We start from the raw sequence: 21,239 nt of genomic DNA on the forward strand, positions 1-21,239 counted from the left end.
ATAAAGCCATCTATATCAGAAGAAGTGAAAAAGGAAGTTTAACATATTGGCCAATCTGCATAGAACACACATACAGAAATGCAGCCCGTCTTGGAAGGCAAAAAAAAGGTACTTTCCTGCCTCTAATGGCTTGCTAATAGCCATCATCGGCAACAATGCAAAGGAAAAGAAAATAAAAAGAGGCATTTTTATGCACTGCCCATTAAGAGCAGCATATACATAAACTCATGGACTTAGAAAATAAATACGCAGACTGGTTGCTAAACAAAAGCTTGATTTCATTTCCAGTGCTATCGATGGATAGTTTGTCATTAAAAAGGTAGAGCTCTTTAAGCTGTCCCAAGGGAAAGACTTAAAGTGGGATAAAAAAGAGTCCAGTGGAGTATGCAGACCTGAGCCAGTTTTAAATAATTGACATTCCACCATGGATCCACGGAGATTGTGCTGAGACACAGCCCATCAGCTGAAGGGAGCAGGTCATTCCTTTGGGATGGGCCACATGCCCAAGTTGCCACACTACAGAGCCCCATGGGGACAACCCTCAGGCAACGATGGAGGAGTCCCTGCCTCCACTTTGTGATAACATGGTGCTTAAAGACCTGTCTGTATGTATTCCTTGCTGGTTTGCCATGTGGCCTCATATATCTTTAGAATATTGTCTGTTAATTCTGGAATGGAACTAAAGAGGTCATTAGGTCCAACTGCCTGCCTTAACCTCTCTAAATCAATTTACCTCCATAAGTTACTTTTATTTTTTTTAAAAAAACTTTTATTTACAATATATATATGTATATTTTTAAAATTTATTTTTGGGTGTTCATTGCTGCGCTGGGCTTTCTGTAGTTGTGGCGAGCAGGGGCTACTCTTCGTTGCGGTGCACGGGCTTCTCGTTGCGGTGGCTTCTCTTGTTGTGGAGCATGGGCTCTAGGTGTGTGGGCTTCAGTAGTTGTGGCACACGGGCTTAGTTGCTTCACGGCATGTGGGATCTTCCCAGACCAGGGATCGAACTTGTGTCCCCTGCATTGGCAGGCGGATTCTTATAAATTTAGTTATTTATTTATTTTATTTTTGACTGTGTTGGTTCTTTGTTTCTGTGCGAGGGCTTTCTCTAGTTGTGGTGAGCAGGGGCCACTCTTCATCGCGGTGCGCGGGCCTCCCACTGTCGTGGCCTCTCATTGCGGAGCACAGGCTCCAAACGCGCAGGCTCAGTAGTTGTGGCGCACGGGCCTAGTTGCTCCGTGGCTTGTGGGATCCTCCCAGACCAGGGCTCGAATCCGTGTGCCCTGCATTGGCAGGCAGACTCTCAACCACTGCGCCACCAGGGAAGCTCCGGCAGGCGGATTCTTAACAACTGCGCCCCCAGGGAACTCCCCATAAGTTACTTTTAAATCAGTCCATAAAAGGGTATTAACTTTATTTCTGAGTGCCTTAACTCGTTAAATGACTTACGTACATGGAGTGTATAATAGTGGCTAGCACATAATACATGCTCAATATGTGACCATTTCCATTGTTCCTATATTTACTATTTTTTTGAAAGGCAGCTGATATAAAAGAAACTTTATTGAGTTCAGAATTAGATAGAATTACATTCACATTATCATTGCACGGTCTTGGTTAAGGATCTAGCATCGATGGGCCTTAGTTCTCTCATTTATAAAACAGGGATGATGTTTCTTTGTATATTTCATGACTGTTGTGAGAATTAAGTGAGGAAATACTTGGAAAACGAGGGGGGCATAGGAAATTCTCAGTGAAAATCAGCTACTATTATCAACACTGCTGGTAATATCATTTACATCCCAGTAGATGACAATCATTACATTTCAATCAGTCATTGAAACTGCAGACATCACTGGGTTGGAAGATGAATGGTACTCTTTCCTATTACTTTTGCCTTGTAGTGATGTCACATAGTGAGTAATTTTCCTCTTAACTTGGAGCTGACAGTAGAGTTTTAAGGAGAATTAGAGAGGAAGGAGGATGAAGAGGAAGAGATTGGAGATAAAAACCCAAAGTGTAGACTACAGATGAGAAGGGAAGTCTGAGTAGCATTCATGGTCCCCTGGAAGGGTAAGAACGAAGGTCCAGGAGGGTTCATTCAAAGCCTCACTTCTATACTGAACATGAACTGTGCTGGGGCCTCTGGGTGAAACAACAAACAAGACTGGCATGGTGCCTGGTTAGGGAGCATAAGGTCTAGTAGTGGAGAAGGTGGTCCTTAGAATACAAGTGGTAGGATGGGGTAGAGATTCAGAGACAACGGCAATTAACCCAGACCTGAGGCAACAGGGAGGACTTCCTGGAGGAAAATACATCTTGGCACCTCTTAAAGGATTTACAAGACTTTGGAAAAGATGGCAATTGCTTTGCCATTTATGATTTATCTTGCTTAAACTTTCTGAGCTTTTGTCTCTTTTTCTGTAAAATGTGGATAAAATATGGACTGTGATTATATACACATATTATAATATATATTATACATATCATATGTATATTATAATAGGTGCTTCATCAATATTTCTTACTCATTCTTTTTCAGCCAATTCCAGCTTTCATTGCCAAGCTGAGGAGCTTGGGCCAGTTACTCACACACTCCGGTCTTCACTTTGCAAATAGCAGTATCTAAAATCCCATTCTTATGCCCTACAATCTGATGAGCAGAGCCAGACTTCTCTGTGACAGACATCTCTCCCTGTCTCTCTCCCCGCCCCACTTTTGCTCACTGTTGCCCTTCTCTACCACTCCCTCTCCTGCTATCCAGTCCCTCCTTAAAAGGCCTCAAGTCCGCTGAGAACCAGAGGGTACATTTTATGCTGGGCGCACACCCATTGGGGACCACTTCCCAGACCTCAGCTTCTCCCTTCATAATTGAAGTGGAGGCTTTGAAATGTTCAGTGTGGCTTTTCTCTGAAGTTGCAGCTGACCAGTTTCTCCCACTGCCTCCCAAACCTTTAATTTGTCAGTAAAATTGTTCAGTTTTCTTATAACCACGCAGGGTTTTTCATACTCCTGTGGTTGCAGAAATGGAGCCCGGTAAGCGATGCCTATTTTTACAAGAACTCCCTTGCACAACACTCTGGCTATCTCTGGGAGTGGCTTCAAAGGGAAATATCAATAGATGAGTGATTTCCTTCAAGGGCACCTGGATACCCAGAGAATTTGAGTTTCACTTTTTATTTCCTTGAGGACTAAGGATATACGCTGCTTGCTCCTAAACAGCCACAGCTGAAACACGATTCCAAGAAATGCATTTTTCTCTAAGCCAATGTCAAATCCCAACTTTACCCTTGATTAGCTATATAACTTGGGTAACTTCCCTGAATTCCAAGCCTCAGTTTCTTCATCTGTATAATGGGGATTAAAATGTGAGTTAAGAGGGCTGATTTGAGAGTGAAAAGTACTGGTATACTGCGTTTGAATCACTAACCTAGCTCTGGTACAAATGTTGGCACTCCCCTGCCTTCAAGGGGAATACAATCTAGTTAGAGTTGCTGGAGATGGGGATGGAATTTTGGTGCCCAGATCTCTTCTGTTCTGGATTTGTAGACCTAAGGAGCTACACACACACATTAGCAATAATTATGGAGGAAACATAGCGTCAACTCTCTTCTAGCTCATACATTCCTCTCTAGCTCCCAGCTTAGAACTTCTTAGGAAATAGTATTGAAGTCATGGCTATCTTCATTTGCTTTTGGAATCTATAATGGTTGGGCCCGCGGGGTCCTCTTAGCACATCACTGCATGGGTGAGGTAGGCTGGTCTGGCCCCTCATTCTGGAGACCGCACTGATAATAGATAGATGCCCATTGCTTTTAGCACAGTGTGACCCTGTCCACTAGCGAATCATGGCCCATTGAATGTCAAGCAACTCCATTGTTCTCTCTTGAAAAGGAGCTCTAATGTGATGTGGGGAGCGGGGAGGGGCACAGAGGGTTAAAGGTATTGGTCTGTTTGTTTGTTTTTCCCATCACTTATATGCAGTGCTAAAATATGAGGTGAAGGGCACACGTGTAACACCCCCTCCTCAACCAAGCAGGTGGGACATATATAGATTGAAACAGATGAGTGCAACTTGCTATATTCTGTAATCAAAGGTTAGAAGAGGGCTGCGTTTTTATCAACTCAGTCACAGACACTTTAAAGGAGATGAAGAATGAGGAAAAGAAATAGTGAGGCAGCCTTCGGATCAACCACCTCTTAGGGAGATTGCTCTGTGCTCTGCAAATTCATTTCCCTGCTCATGTGTAAGAATCTATTTTTAGACAGCAGACCTGCAGGCCTTTTTCCATGTTCACTTTTCAATTTGGCTAAGCTTGCCTGAGCACCAACTGTATACCAAGCTACGGTGGGTAGAGGAGGAAAGATAAAAATGCAGAGCTCCCTGACAGCCTATGGCAGTGTGTTAGAAGAAGACAGAGAGCTCTGGAGAAAGACATCTGGGAAAGGGCTTATCTCATCTCCGGTACTTGCAAGCTGACTCTTCTTAAATAAGGCCCACTCCGCCCCCAGCCTCAGTATCCTCATCTGCAAAATGGGGTTGAGGAAACCTACTTCTCAGGGCTGCGGAGCATCTGGCACACAGAAGTTGCTTAGTAAATGTCAGTTTCCTCTTCCTACAGTATCCATAGGACAGCTCAGACACTGGACACCATCCTTAGAGAAAAGGGAAATGGAAAATGTGAGGATGATAAACTCCAGCGTCTGCCTGCTTGGCCTTTTATCTGTACTTGGGGACAGGGTGTTTATTGAGACAAGGTAGATTTGCAGTGATCGATTATTAATAGTTTGTGATACATTCTGGGTGATGGGTATCTTCCCCCCCAGACATACAGTGACAGTAGCATTCTCTCTTGGGAAAAACAACAGCATCAAGCCAGAGCAGAGACTCCAAGAGAAAAAAGAACATAAAACTCCAGGGCTTCCCTGGTGGCACAGTGGTTGAGGGTCCGCCTGCTGATGCAGGGGACACGGGTTCGTGCCCCGGTCCGGGAAGATCCCACATGCCGCGGAGTGGCTGGACCCGTGAGCCATGGCCTCTGAGCCTGCGCATCTGGAGCTCCGCAACGGGAGAGGCCACAGCAGTGAGAGGCCCGTGTACCGCAAATAAAAAAAAAACAAAACAAACTCCAGACCCAAATTATAGCCCATTTTGTTTACTTCGGATTCCTAGAGAGTTTCTTCCACCTCCACCTCACTGACTTTATGAATCTTTTGCCTTGAATTCAAACACTTCTGTTTGGTTGTTCTTGCTGGCATAGATACTACACTGACAAGATTTGCAAAATATCTCCTCCTTCTTGGGTGCTTTGTAAGTTTAGAGACTCACCTTACATCACTATCTACTGCCTTCCCCATGTAACCTGATAAGATATTTGTCTTGAGTCAAGATTGGTTATTTCTGCAGCAGTTCAGGCAGTAGTGATCCCAGGAGACAAAAACACAGTTATGCCATAGAATCAAAACCTTTTAAAGTGAACTAAGGGACTGAAGAGATCATTGATTCCCACTGTCCCTATTTTACAGATGGGTAAAAGACGATGTGTCCGGGTAAAGGTCACACAGGAAATTACAGTTTGGAGAAGGGATAAGAGCACTGGGGTCTGACACCATGTACTTCTATTTATTAGGGGATGACTGTTATTCTGAGTTTATGAATATGCAAAGTATATATGATCTTGAGGGCATTGTAGGCAAGAACACATCGCTCTTCCACTCAGCACTAACTCTTCTCCACTAGCTCTCTGATTCTTGGAACATCAGTTGCAGGTACGATGCCTTTCATTCATTCACATTGGGACAGGTGAATGTAGTAGAAATAACACCACACTTGGAGCCCTGCTGGCTATATTCTTGCTGTCACCTTGGGGAATATACGTAACCTCTTCAAACTTTGGTTTCTTCACAGGTAAAACATTTAATGACAGTAGTTTTCTCCAATCTAAGAGTTAATTTCACCTCTGTGACTCCTTCAGCCAATATTTATAGGATACCCACTAAATGCCTGGCAATACCTATGTGCTGTGACGTATATAAAACAGGATAAAACATCATCCCTCCATTTCAGGGCTTTGAATCTTAATGCTGGGTCTGCGCTGACCAGACTCTAGGAGCCTGGTATTGTGTTTTCCAATGAGCTGAGATTCTGTGAACATGGTAAGAGCTTTTCACCCTTTGAGATAGCCCTACTAAAGGGTGATGTGCCCAGTGCAAAGTCATGTGCCCAGTGCATTGGAAAAGTCAAATGCCACCAGCAGGCTTTGTAGCAGGTATCAGTAGAGATGAGTTTACTGGGGAGGAGTGCCTGGTCATATTTTTGCAACTGTTATAATCAAGGCATTCAGGCTACTACCTCCACTGACTTCCCTTCCTCCCCCTTTCAAGCATTTACTCTGTGGTAGGCCTTGATCCAGGCATTATAAGAGCTACCAAAATGAGCTGGCCTTTACACTCATGAAGTTCATGATCCTAGGGAGGACTGGGGAGGGACGGACATGGAGAGCATTGATGTTACCTAAAATGTTGGTATCTTCAGCGACCTGATAGAAGTGGTATCACCCTTTGTAAAGACAGCAGTCTAAGGTAGTAGTTTATAACGGACTCGACTGTACTTAGATTGTGATGGTTGAGGACATTTCTTATCTATGGAGGTATGTACCTTGATGAGTGAAAAAACTTACTTGCCCAGAAGCCCCTGTCTTGACATAAGCTCTCTTCTAAATGTCCAGTCTTAGATAAGAAACACTTTCCTGGCATGTGCACGTTGTGCATGTGTGCACGTGTGTGTAGACGTGTGGGTGCGTGTTGTGGAGCGTAGACGCATGGAGCATTACCCTTTTCTGTGGGCCATTGTCCTAAGAACACCCCCCCACACACACACCTTTACCTGTCAGTGAGCACGTTGTGCTCTTTCGTGAGACAATACATCAGATGTTTACCTGGGACAGGTAAATGCTCTCTGGGAAGGATATGTGTTGAGTGGAGAAGACAGTGAAGTGAAGTTCTTAAGGAGTCTGGTTAAAAGGACCTTCGTGGTTTTGATGACAGTCATTCTGAAGAGAAAATGGTCCAGCATCTCTTTGGGGGGAACTTGCATCACTGTGAGGGGGCCATTTTATAGACTTTATTGCTAATCTGCATGAGGAAATGGAGATGAATTAGCAAAACAGCAAAAGCTGGGACTTGTGAAAGTTATAAAAGATCCTCATTCAACTTTTTTGGGGTTGGTCCCTTTGGTATAAAGCTTTTCCATTTTTCTCTTTTTTTATTATCTTTATGTCCCCATCCTTTACTCAAGGAAGGTCAAATTATGTCATTCTTTGGCAAAAACTATGCTGCTATAATTGCTTAAAAATGCATGATATAGTTAACGTCTCAAAATAGTTCAGAGTTTTGAAAATGAATCATGTTTCAAACAGTCATCAACAGCAGGCCACTTTGCCTGGCATTAAGTGTTTACTAGATGCAGAGTTTACCAAATGATCTCACTCTGTTCCATCATTTATTCCTGACAGCATCTAAGAATCACGAAGGAAATGAACATTTCTTGAGGAACTCATAATGCTAGTAATCGTGGTTGTCATTTATCAAGCCCCTTTATGTGCCAGGCACTCTGTTAAGGCTGTATACATGCTACCATACTTTCCTGTCATGGCAACTCTATGAAGTAGGGATTACTATCTCAGGCTTTCTGAATGAGGATAATAAGGCTCTGGAAGGTTAGGTAATGTTCCTAAGGTTACAAAGGTAGTCAGTAGCAGAGCTGGAATACGAACAGAAGTTGCCCTGCCTTTAAAAACCACGCTGATGGAAGCAGCAAAGCCCATCTTCCATCTAGTGGCTAGATCTTCCTGATGAAGCAGACAGATGTCCCAGGATCAAGAAGACAGAGCAGCTTTGATGACCTCCTAACTATAATTCAGACAAGTTCTTATCATGTATCAAGGTCTTAAGGGGACATTTTGCTTCTAACACCCTAGTGAGGATAGTACAGCTTTAGCCAATTGGCACTATTTTCCGTCATCAAACAATAAAATGTTGAGATAGCAATCAGTGCACATAGGAACTCAGTCAACACTGGTTACTGACTGGACTGCACACCTTGGGACAGCTTCAGAGAAGACCAGGAGGAGTGCAGCCACACGAGGCACAGAGCGATAGCATAAGAACGTTGAATGAAATGAGCAACTGCCTGGGTATTTCTGGAAACAGTCACTAGTTCTTTCTATGACGTAGGCAAGACACTTTTCTTTGTGCGCTGTTTGTTTTTCCATAAAAATAGCTATGTGATTTAAGGAGGTCTTTGGAACATACAGATTTTTAGGAGATTATTTGTTTTGCATCTATAGTCTTATGTAAGATTTATTCCCCCCACAATTTTTAAATATAAAACCAATTATATAAGTGTGTGTGTGTGTGTGTGTGTGTGTGTGTGTGTGTGTGTAGTTAAATAGAGACTGTGAAGAAGGAATGTTAGAGGATTCTCAAAAATTGGTCTATTTATAACAGTCATGTACTGAGGGCTTAACCATGGTAATGTGTTGAGCATTTTGTGTACATTATTTCCACTAAACATATGATAAAGTAATATCTCCACTGTATAGATGAGCAAACTGAGGTTTTGTGAGGGTGAGTTGCTCAAGGTCACTCCTCTCATAAGCCCAGTTGGTCTGATGCCAGAGTGTTCCCTTTCTCACTGGCACACTGACCAGAACTGCCTCTCCCACGTGCCGTGTGGGGCACATTTCTAGGGCTGGTCCACATGGCATGGCACCACCCTTCAGTGATGTGATGTTCCTTCCGGCCTAAAGCCAGACGCAGCCTTTGTCCAAGAACCAAGCCAACTTGCAGCCAATATGAAACTGAGAGACTTGATTAGATGAAGGCACTCTGCTTGGTTAGTCGCTTTAGATAGTAAAGACCTGGAGGAGGTATGACCTTTTCAGAAGATGGGTGATCAGTCCACCAATTTAAGGACCTAAGCTCTGGTTCTTTCTGTTTCCCGTTACTTTACTAAACTCCCAGCTGACCCGCATTACCCTCTGAAGATTCTGATTAAACAGCAGCTTCTTTTGATTCCAGCTATTTTCAGGCTCTAGGCAGCCAGCCTCTGGGTCACTCCGAGGAGACAGCCTTCCATTCTGGGAGGGCCATCATTAAGAAAAGACCCCAGAGGGAGGGGCATGCTGGCACCTGTTGCGTCCTAATGCGTGTGAAGCACATCTCAGAGCAACTTAATAAGGCCAGTTGCCTCCCCATCTTACAGAGGAGCAAAGTGAGGATTAGAGGAGACGGTGCTTTCCGCATGAGATTCTGAACCTGCCCTGCTTGCCCCCAAAGCCAGTCTTCTCTTCCCAACACTGTTCTTTCCTCACTTTTTCCATTTAGCACTCAGGGTCTTTTTGGTGTCTCAAGACAGTACAGAATGGCTTTCACCTTGCAAGCTGAGCATAATCTCTGAAGATCTCTTTTTTTGCTCTCTGGGAGGAGTCCTTTCTTGGATCTCAGATGCAGAGTTCAGCTGCAAAGCTGGATCCATGTGCGAGGGAGGCAATAACGCTGCCTGGGAAGTGGTGGGGAGTTCACTGGTTAAAGCCTGCGGCTCAGGGGGACCGTCTCTCTTCCCTTTTCTGGAGCAAGCGACATTATGTCTGGCCATGCTCATCTGCTTCGGTGCCCAATTCCATAGCCATTTCAAGTCTTTCCTCTCCCCAAAATGAGCATTTACTTTCCCATGGATCACTCCTTTGATATTTGTAACCATGTAGCTCCAGCTTAGAAAACAAATCAGGAGTGACATTCTGTTACTATATTTTCAGCTATAGCTCATAATTTGGTGTAAAGCTTGTCATTGTCTAAGAAACATATCCCTGTGCAGGGAACCCATTGGACACCAGAATGAAATTGACTAAATAAAAGCAGTTTCACTGAACAATTTGCAAATATCACTGCTTCTTGCCAAGCCTTTTTGGCAAAACTGTCTTCAGTGACTCTAGAGCTTTTCGAGCCAGAAAGAGATTTGGGTTACCTTATGCTTCCCTCTCTCATTTTTCTGATATAAATACTTTCATTAAAATCACATAAGTCTCAGACAATAGAAATGTCATTCAGGGAAACATTTGCATTTATTTTTCAGGAAACATTTTTCAGTTTTTCCTTTTCACAGGGAGGGGAGGGAACTTATTTTAGAGCCCAAAGTAAATAGTATTTGCAAGAGACAGTTCTGCACTGCATATTGAAGGTGTGTGTGTGTGTGTGTGTGTGTGTGTGTGTGTCTGTGAATGGGGAAGAAGGCATTACTGGAGCCATGTTTCTCTGTCTCTCATAGAGATTAAAATTGTGGAAAGAATCTCTTTGAGATAGGAAAGAAATATGGCACGAGGGATAATTGTGAAGACCTTGACATACACATCAATGGCCATGGGTTCTAGTCCAAATCTAACCAACAACTGGTAGCATGATCCTATAAATTAAATATATATGTGTAAAGCATTATTAAGTTTAAAATTGAGTGGAAATTTTTGAAAAAGGGAAAAGGAAAAATGAAAAATAGACCAAAATCATAGCCCACATAGAGCTTAGACATGTTACTTAGTTTTTCTAAGCCTTAGAGTTTTCAATCTATAAAATTGGGTGTAAAAGAAGCAACAACCCAAATTGATACTTATGCGATCATGTGACAGACTGCAAATGAAACTTAAGACAATATGTCATTAGGCTGATTTTCTACCTGACAAAATCAAAGCTCTTCCAGTTAAGCATTCTTTTTTTTTTTTGCGGTACGCGGGCCTCTCACTGTTGTAGCCTCTCCCGTTGCGGAGCACAGGCTCCGGACGCGCAGGCTCAGTGGCCATGGCTCATGGGCCCAGCCGCTCCACGGCATGTGAGATCTTCCCGGACTGGGACACGAACCCGTGTCCCCTGCACTGTCAGGTGGACTCCCAACCACTGCACCACCAGGGAAGCCCCTAAGCATTCTTTTGAGACATATTTCAGTGGCACTTACTAACGGAAGATGCCATTTTGAATAGAACAATCCTTCCCCTTCCTTCATGAAGCTTATAGTCTAGTGACTAAGATCGCACGGCCAAAATGGGAGCACCTGGACTAGATAGCCAGGCCCCTTGGGCTGCAGACTAGGCTCTTCCTAGTATCCTGCTGTGTCCAGGACAGTCGCAGTTGATAGCTGAGCTGATCTTCAAGCATAATTATTAAAAGTCCGTGTGCTAGTTCGGATGATAAATTATATGCTTACACTACCAATGATGTCCATGGTACCTTCTAAGATATATAGCTGGGCAATATTTTTAGGGCACCCAGATGAAACCAGGGCAGGACATCTGCCAGAAAGTTTTAGTCCAGCAGAGGCTTAAAACATTTTCTGGAATAAACAATTTGCTGACCCAAAGAATTGGAGTGGGAGGTAGAAGTCATAACTTGGAGACATGGAAGTTTAAGGCTTTTAAAGGGCTCTTAGGACGCGATCTAAGCCAGCCCCTTTTACAGATGGGAAGTGAGACCCAGAGAGAGGGGACGACTCAGAGAAGGTTCAACTCAACATGAATAAAACAACAGATCCAGGACAGTAACTAAGTTTTCTGGACTCCAGTCCAGTCTTCTCTCCATCTTCCTGCTGTCTCTATGTGAGCATGGTCCTCAAAGGGATGTGATCACATCATAAAGGACGGAAAGAGAAACCGGAGTAATAGAGGGCAGGAATCTTGCAAGATGGAACTGTTGATATCCAAAGCTGTTTGCAAGGAGAGAAAGAAGCAAATTTCCCATTTTCTTTTAAGTTACTTTTAAATTCTTATTTTTTTCATATGCACAGTAAGATTTTTTGATAGTATAATATATACAAATATGTAATTATATAAATATATTATATATATCAAAACCCTAATCCCACCACTAACAGATAAGCCTGATCAAACTCCCAGGGATATAGCCTTCCAGATGATATCTATACATACCTGTATTTTTTTGTTACTATAATAGGATCAGACTGTTCATACTATCAGTAGTCTGTTTTGTTTGTTTTTATTTGTTTTAACCCACTTAACCATATGTCTAACCTTGCTGCTAAAATTCTCTGAGTCTCCCAGAGGTGACTTGAGGAGGACAAAGGCGGCTTTCTTCTCACCCCAGTCCCGGAATATCCCTTCCCAATCTCCTTCTGATGCCAGGAGTTCCATTAGACAGCAGTGAGTGTGTGTTTCTGTGTGGATTAGCATGTAGATGCCCGGAGAGAGGCATGACTTGGGCCCTTTATCAGTAATTGAAATCATAGCCCCGGCAAGCTGATTGGATCCTACTCTGCAGGCAGCCAGAGAGGAGGTTTCTGGCAGGAGGGAGAAAGGATTGGGGAAGGGGCTGCAGTATGTGTGTCTCCAGGAGGAAGGTGGGGAAGGAGAGAGCTCTAGACACTGCTCCTCAGGAGGCCGAGCAGGGAGAGGTGAATGAGCTATTGGAATGACTGAGCTCAGACACTGGAGGAGGTGCAGCCCGATAGAATGGAGATGAGAGCAAACAGAAGACACTTCCGGCCCAAAATGCTACCTTCCAGGCAGAACGCATCCTCCATGTTAAAAATATAAAATCTCCCTTCCTTCCTTCCTTCCATCCCCCCTTCCTTCCTTCCTACCTTCCTTCCTCCCTCTCCCTCTCCCTCACCCTCTCCCACACTCCTACATCTGGGTACCCACTGGGTGCTCTGGCAGTGCCCCATCACCTCATCTTACCCCTGGGCTGAGTCCTGCTAAAAATGTTGTTAGAAGGTTATGTGAAAACTTATTCAGTCTGTCAATACTGGTGGTGACAGTGATGGTGGAGAACATGTTTTTGTATGTGTAAAACACAGCAGATTGTGCTATCACGAGAAATTGCAGTTTTTTCTTCATCTCCCTCTCCCCCTCTCCCCACTCCCTTTTTTTTTCTTTTGGCCACACTGCTCAGCATGTGGGATCTTAGTTCCCCAACCAGGGATTGAACCCATGCTCGCTGCATTGCAAGTGCAGAGTCTTAACCACTGGACCGGCAGGGAAGTCCCTTGCCTTCCTTTCCTCTTTCCTCTCTTTCATAAGATCATTCCTTTGCCAGTGTTTATTGTAGGCCTGCCATCTGCCAGGAGCTTCCCGGCATGCTGGCTTGTGATGATGAGCACAGCAGACTCGGTCTTGTCCCCATGAAGTTGACAACCCAGTGGCGGAGTCAGACTTTTAACACAGAGATAATTACATAATTAAATCGTGTTATAAGTGCTAAGTGTAAAGGAGGAAAATAAGTGCTCCATAAGAGAGAATAACAGAGCAGGGATGCCCATTGACCCTGTGATATTTAAAGGAAATCTGAAGAATGAGTAGGAACCAGGCAGTCAAGGAGACAAGGAAGGGGCTCTCTGGGGGCGGGGCGGGGGGGGGGGGAGAACAGCATGAACAAAGGCCTGGAGGCTGGGAAAGCACTTTGGAAGGTCAGGAAGTCTGGTCCCTGTGGCTGGACTTTCTACAGCAGTTAGAGGGGTAGCCAGAGCAGAAGGCCCTGTAGGGATCTATTAGGGACTTTAGATGTTTGTAGAATTTTATGCAGAAAAGTGTTATTTTCCTATTTATTGTTTTTCAAATTATTCCAGCTGCTCTGTGGAGAATGTTTTTTAAATATTTTTTAAAACTATTTTTCTCTCTCTGTCTCTCTTTTTTTAAAAAATAAAAACCACTCTACAAGCAAGATAAGAAACACCCATTAAATTTTTTTAAAAGACCAGAATGCTGTAGTTATCTCTCTGAGGTTAGAATGGTCTGTATCCCATGGAAATTTTCTGAAGTTCAAAAAGGGTAAATCCATTCTTAACTAAGCCAAAGATGTGCTTCTGACTAATAATGTCTCATATTTTTGAGTACTTATTTTTCGCCAGGCATTTTATTAAGAAATGTGTATAGGTATCATTTGTTTTTTTCTACTTAAAAAAAATTATATCCTCATAGCAACTTTATGCAGGAAATGTTGTAACATTTCCCATTTGATGAACTAGGGTCATAACAGACTCACTCAATCCTCCCAATAAACTGGAATTGATTCCCTTTGCCTGAAATTGGTACCAGTGCTGAATTTGCCTTAGAAAACTGCCCAAGGTGTCTGCTGGCCCTAAAAATCGCACCCACCCTTTAAAATGGCTTAAATCTGGACTCCAGTAGTTTGGGGTACAGGTCAAATTGTGGACCTTGAAAGATAGCTTTTTTCTTATATTTAGAGAAAGTACTTCAGTATGGGAGGAGAAATTTCTGGGTGTCTAGAAAATCTTATCAGGATGGGGAAAAAAAAACTTTTATCAGCTGCTTCTGTCTGCTGCTCCTTGGACTCTGGTGACAACTGATGTCTTAAAAAGGGATAATGTCTGTGGGTGATACTTGCTGACAAGATTGGCGGAGCTGGGATCTCAACCCTTGAGCTGCAGGGCCATTCCGTGGAGCATCTGGTCCAGCCCTTTGCCTTCAGGCTGGGGCAAACCTAATCAATCAACCTGTCCATCAATTTTTGGTACCTGTTAAGGTGTTAAGGATCTAGTCGTGAGGTAACATTTAAGTTGAAGAAACAATTGGAGAGTACTGTAGCATTTGTTAGCTTGCAAGCATTCTTTCCAGGCCAAGAAAACAAACCAAAAAAAACTCCAACAATTTATAATTGTAATTTCTATAATAATTTAAAAAACTATGGACTGGCAACAGTGAATTGAAAAGCAACATAGGAAATTTCAAAAGGACAATTTTTAAGAAATAACTTTTGTATGGTTCCCGCAAGATCTCTCTGTATTCTTTACGTGTGCCATGCTGACCTGCAGATTAGCTCATTGCATCTCAAGCTGACAGATGGCCATTTCTTTTCAATTCTATAAACTTTCCCCCTTTTTGTACACATTGGGTCCAGTAGACACATTAAACGTATCAGTTCTTTGGATGTTTACTTTTACGGATGACACTTACATGTATTCAGTTCAATTCAAGAAAATAGGGAAACTATAGATAAGCAGAAACAAACACCTCAAAATCCCAGGTGCCAAATACAACAGATTTTACTATTATGAGAAATTACAATTTCTTCATCTTCTTTTAATCTTTTTTTTTGGCTCAAATAAAATACTTATCCATAAGTTGAAACTTAGAAGAGTTTAAGAACAAAAGCAGTAATTAGTTTAAAAATGCAAATAAAAATAAATTAAGCTATTGAAAGTATTGATGTATTTGTCTTCTAGCTCTGGGCATTGTTTAATGTAAGCAGTAAAATATTAGTAAGTAACTTTCAATATGTAGCCACTTCTCAACATTTTTTAACGGATGCTGTTCCATGTTATTACACTGTCTTTTTAATATCATTTTCATTACATCATATTGTTTCATCAAGTGGATGAACTCAGGGCTTTTTAACTACCCCCCTATTGTAGGGAATTTAAGTAGTTTCTAAGTTTATGTGTTTATAAATACTTGTATGATGATTATCTTTCTATGGAAAATACGTTACACATATTATTACTCTCCCAGAGAAGAGCACCAGAAATGGGATTATTGTGAAGAAATGAATGAACATATTTAAATTATAGAAGGAGATTTTCAAATTAATTCACAAGTGGATTTTACTGATTTACAACCCTTGTTAAAAGAGTGACTCTTGTAAGACTTCCTAATAAGCACAGGATATTATCATTTTAAAAATACTTCTTATTTTAAAAAGGTAAAAATGATTCACATTTCATTGACTATTTTTGATTATTAGTTGTTGAACTTTGCTTTCCATGTGCCTATGTCCTCTTATTTTTAACTATATATTATCTGTTCCTTTCTCTTTCTCATTTGTGGATTAGAGTCCTATTTTCTATATCAACTTACTTAAGATCTTTATGTGCTAAAAATATCAACTCTTGGACTACTATGTATATTGAACAGGTTTTTCTAGCCTGGTTCTTGCTTTTATTTATAATATACTTTATTTTTTTACAGCAATTTTAATTTTTTTTTTTTTTTTTTTTTTTTTTTTTTTTTTTTGGCGGCACGTGGGCCTCTCACCGTTGTGGCCGCTCCCGTTGCGGAGCACAGGCTCCGGACGCGCAGGCTCAGCGGCCATGCCTCACGGGCCCAGCCGCTCCGCGGCATGTGGGATCTTCCCGGACCGGGGCACAAACCCGCGTCCCCTGCATCGGCAGGCGGACTCTCAACCACTGCGCCACCAGGGAAGCCCAGCAATTTTAGATTTACAGAAAAATTGTGAAGATTGTAGTGTTCCCATATATCCTTAAATAGTTTCTGAACCCAATTCTAGTTTGTGGGGATATGGGTAGGGTTTCCAAGCAGTTATCTGATACCAGCTGCGTGTCCTACAATTCAACCCAGTTGGCTGTGACTCTTTCTCAGACTTTCCTTGATCCTGATGATCTTGAGAGTATTGAGAAACACTTGCAGATATTTTCTAAAATGTTGCTCAGTTGGGATTTGCCTAATTTTTTCTCATGATCCAACTGGAGTTACGGGTTTGGGAGAGGAAGAACATGGAGGTAAAGTACCATTTTCATCACATCATCTCAAGGGTACATACACTGACTAAACTTATCACTGTTGATGTTGGTCTTGATCACCTGGTGGAGGTAGCGTTTTCAGGTTTCTCCCCTGCTGAGCTACTATCCTCCAACCCCTTTCCATACTGTATTCTTTGGAAGGATATCACTACTCAGCCCACACTTAAGGGGTGGGGAATTATGCTTTATCCACCTCCCTGAGGGTGAAATATATATGTACCTTACTTGGAATTTTTATGTATGAGAGGCTTATGTCCTATTTCCCATCTACTTATTTATTCAGTCATTTATATCAGTATGAACTCATGGATATGTGTTTTATACTTTAGGTTATAATCTAATACCACTTTGTTTATGTTGTTGCTGGGTTTGTTCCAGCTTTGGCCATTGGAAGCTCTTTCAGTTGGCTCATGTATATTTTCAACATATTTCCAACATAGTGGGTTTTCTTACTTTTTAAATTTGGCTATCGACCTCTGTACATGCCTATGAATACAGCTGTTGTTATGTGCGTGGAGATTTGTGTGTGTGTGTGTGTGTGTTTTAAATTGTCATCTTATTAATGTTGATGATAGTTTAGAAAGAGAAATCATATAAGAAAGCTTGAAACAATAAGACATCAACTTTATTTGATGGGGCAAAACCCTTTCCTTGGAATCAGACAGACCAGGGTTTCAAAATCACTAGTATTACTTTAATGACCTCAGTAAATCATGTTTCCTAAACTCCATGCCTTGTGACGATCACTCCCCTCCACAGATTGACTCTAGCCTTAACAATACACTTCTTTGGCTAATGAGGTGTAAGCTAACTTGATACAAGAAAGGTTTGATAGGATTAAAGACCTAAATTTAAGGCCAGGCACTATAAAACTCTTCGAGGAAAACAGGCAGAGAACTCTATGACATAAATCACAGCAAGATCCTTTTTGACCCACCTCCTACAGAAATCGAAATAAAAACAAAAAGAAACAAATGGGACCTAATGAAACTTTAAAGCTTTTGCACAGCAAAGGAAACCATAAACAAGCTAAAAAGACAACCCTCAGAATGGGAGAAAATATTTGCAAACGAAGCAACTGACAAAGGATTAACCTCCAAAATATACAGGCAGCTCATGCAGCTCAGTATCAAAAAAACAAACAACCCAATCCAAAAATGGGCAGAACATCTAAACAGACATTTCTTCAAAGAAGTTATACAGATTGCCAGCAAACACATGAAAGGATGCTCAACATCACTAATCATTAGAGAAATGCAAATCAAAACTACAATGAGGTACCACCTCACACCAGGCAGAATGGCCATCATCAAAAAATCTAGAAACAATAAATGCTGGAGAGGGTGTGTAGAAAAGGGAACCCTCTTGCACTGTTGGTGGGAATGTAAATTGATACAGCCACTATGGAGAACAGTATGGACGTTCCTTAAAAACTAAAAATAGAACTACCATATGACCCTGCAATCCCACTACTGGGCATATACCCTGAGAAAACCATAATTCAAAAAGAGTCATGTACCACAATGTTCATTGCAGCTCTATTTACAATAGCCAGGACATGGAAGCAACCTAAGTGTCCATCGACAGATGAATGGATAAAGAAGGTGTGGCACATATATACAATGGAGTATTACTCAGCCATAAAAATGAAACGAAATTGAGTTATTTGTAGTGAGGTGGATGGACCTAGACTCTGTCATACAGAGTGAAGTAAGAGAAAAATAAATACTGTATGCTAACACATATATATGGAATCTAAAAAAAAAAAAAAAAAGGTTCTGAAGAACCTAAGGGCAGAAGAGGAATAAAGACGCAGACAGAGAGAATGGACTTGAGGACATGGGAAGGGGGAAGGGTAAGCTGGGATGAAGTGAGAGAGTGGCATGGACTTATATATACGAACAAATATAAAATAGCTAGCTAGTGAGAAGCAGCCGCATAGCACAGGGAGATCAGCTCGGTGCTTTGTGACGACCTAGAGGGGTGGGATAGGGAGGGTGGGAGGGAGACTCAAGATGGAGGGGTTATGGGCATATATGTATACATATAGCTGATTCACTTTGTTGTACAGCAGCAACTAACACAACAATGTAAAGCAATTATATTCCAATAAAGATGTTTTTTTTTTTAAAAAAAAGAAAGGTTTGATAAGTACTTGCACACAAGCTTGCACTCTTGGAATTCTGTTACCATTATGTAAGAAACTGGGCTTTCCTGCTAGAAAGGACCTATGGATGAGACCAACACCCTAGCTGACTGGGCATGTAAATGCAGCCACATTGAAAAACTAGCCTCACTTGGGCCACCTGATGACTGTACACACACACACATGACCCGGGGAGTGTCTACCAGAGGAACTGCCCAGCTAAGCTCAGCCCAAAATGCAAAACCCTGGGGGAAGAAAGCACTTTTTATAAGCTATATAATATATTTGAGGTAGTTTGTTATGTTGACAAAGATAGACCCAAGATCTATACCAGAAGTGGGCTTCAACCCACGTGGCTAGTGTATGTTAGTTTTTATTATTTCAGCTTATTGTTTCAATTCCCTGAACTTCTATTATCCATCTACTGGGTGGGAAAAGGTATACCTCCTCCCGCTCATCAAATTGATCATGACACCAAAAGAGATGGTGCTTGTCAAGTAGCCCACCCAGGGCTGGAATACAGGACTGGCCCTCACCAAAGCTTCCTCTGCCTCAGCCATTTTACTAGGATATTTCTTCCTTTCTCCAACATGATGGTAACTAAATAGGGTCCTTTTGCAATAACAAACACTGCAAATTAGGCTCATTTGATCCAGCAGAAAGGGGATCATGAGCCAGTACTTCGCCCTTAAGACTTGCAGTCCGGGGGTGTACTACTCAGGTGCTAGCTGGAACATTCTGACATGGCTTTCCAGTTCCATTTATATTTGGACTTATAAAAGCATATGACACCAGATATCAAATGGAAGCCGAACTTAACTTTTCTCCTCATTTCTCAGCACCTGTGCTTTGTAGACTTAATGCCAGAATATAAATATGTGCCTTGGAAACAGGGATCTGTGAGCATGGCGTAGGGAAATCAGACATTCCAGAAGAGCGCATATGGCTGGGAAATAGGAACAAGAGACTCAGCGCTCGGTTCTTTCTGTTGGAAGACAAGTTATGCGGAAACTTTCTGCATTTAGTTTTGGTTGAATAAGAGCATTTAAGACAGGTTGGATTGATACATTGTCATCATTGATTTACTCCAAAATCTTTTCTCTCTCACACTGTTTAGATGTCACTATATCCGAATTGACTAATTGAATGCAGTTGGCTATGTATCATGACATACTGGGGAAATGGTGTGGTGTTCAAGTTCTGAGCCAATTACAAAATAATTATTTAAATTATCTGAGTCTCAGTGTTTCTTTGTCTGCCAAGTTGGGGTTAGGCAACTTCATTTCTTAAATCCCATCAACAGTTTTAACACTTACATGTGACACACACACATAAAAAAAACCAAATACACCTGTATAAATAACCACACACAAATATATATCCAGGTACACTTATAAACACACATACACATGCACCTTTGCACATACACAAACATGTTCTCCACCATCACTGTCGCCACCAGTATTGACTGACTGAATGAGTTTTCACATAACTGTCTAACATCATTTTTAGCAAGACTCAGCCCAGTCTCGGCACCTCCAGAGCACCCAGTGGGTACCCAGATGTAGGAGTGAGGGTGGTGAGCATCAGAGGGAAGCTTGGGGGAGGGGAGTTCGGCATGCATTGGGACCCACATGCCCTTCCATTCTTCGTAAGTAAAAACTGCCACATTTACTCTCAGAAGGGGTAGTCAAAAAGATCTGGAAGTTCTGGGGCCTGGTTCCACCTTTTCCACTGCCTTACTTTGTGACCTTGTGCAAATCACTTTGCTTCCTGGAGCATTAGCTTCTGATCCTTTAAAATGAGAAGATGGGGACTTCCAGTTCTAGCCAAGATGGAGTAAACTCACTATGTCCTCTCTCTCCTACTGATTATGACTAAAATCTATAAACTGAACAACTACCTGAAGTCTCCAAAATTAAAACCAGGTTGATTGAGAATCTGAGGAATACCAATATGACAGTGAGACTTTTGCCCCACTTTATCTCTCAGCATTGACGTAAGGACAGAACAGCACATCAGGTGTCAACAGTGAAAACTCTGAGATAAATTCTCTCTAGTTAGAAGAGGGGCCACAGTGAACCAGAAAGTATGGGGTCACTGTGAGCCAGAGAGCCACTTTTTAGTCATCTTTTCCCCCCAGTTTTATTGAGATATTATTGACATATAAGTAAGTTTAAGGTGTATAATGTGATGATTTGAGATATATATATCAAATACATATATAATATATATTAGCACCTCCATCCCCTCACATAATTATAATTTTTATTATGATGATACCATTTAAAATTTACTCTCGTAACTGCTTTCATGTATACAATACTTTTCTTCCTTTTCCTTCTCCTGATTGTGCCCAGAGGTCAGCTTGTATTGCTGTGTGATGGTGGCAGCAGGGCAGAGATGTGGGCAAGTTTAAGCCCCAAGAGAAAAACCCATGTCTATGGTCACATAACCTATACTATGAAGGCAATATATTGAGGGGAAGCCACACTGTTTTATTATTTTTCTCTCTATTCTCTTTCTATTTTCTCT

The sequence above is a fragment of the Phocoena sinus genome, chromosome 19 (assembly GCF_008692025.1).
Source record: "Phocoena sinus isolate mPhoSin1 chromosome 19, mPhoSin1.pri, whole genome shotgun sequence".
Lineage (NCBI taxonomy): Eukaryota > Metazoa > Chordata > Mammalia > Artiodactyla > Phocoenidae > Phocoena > Phocoena sinus.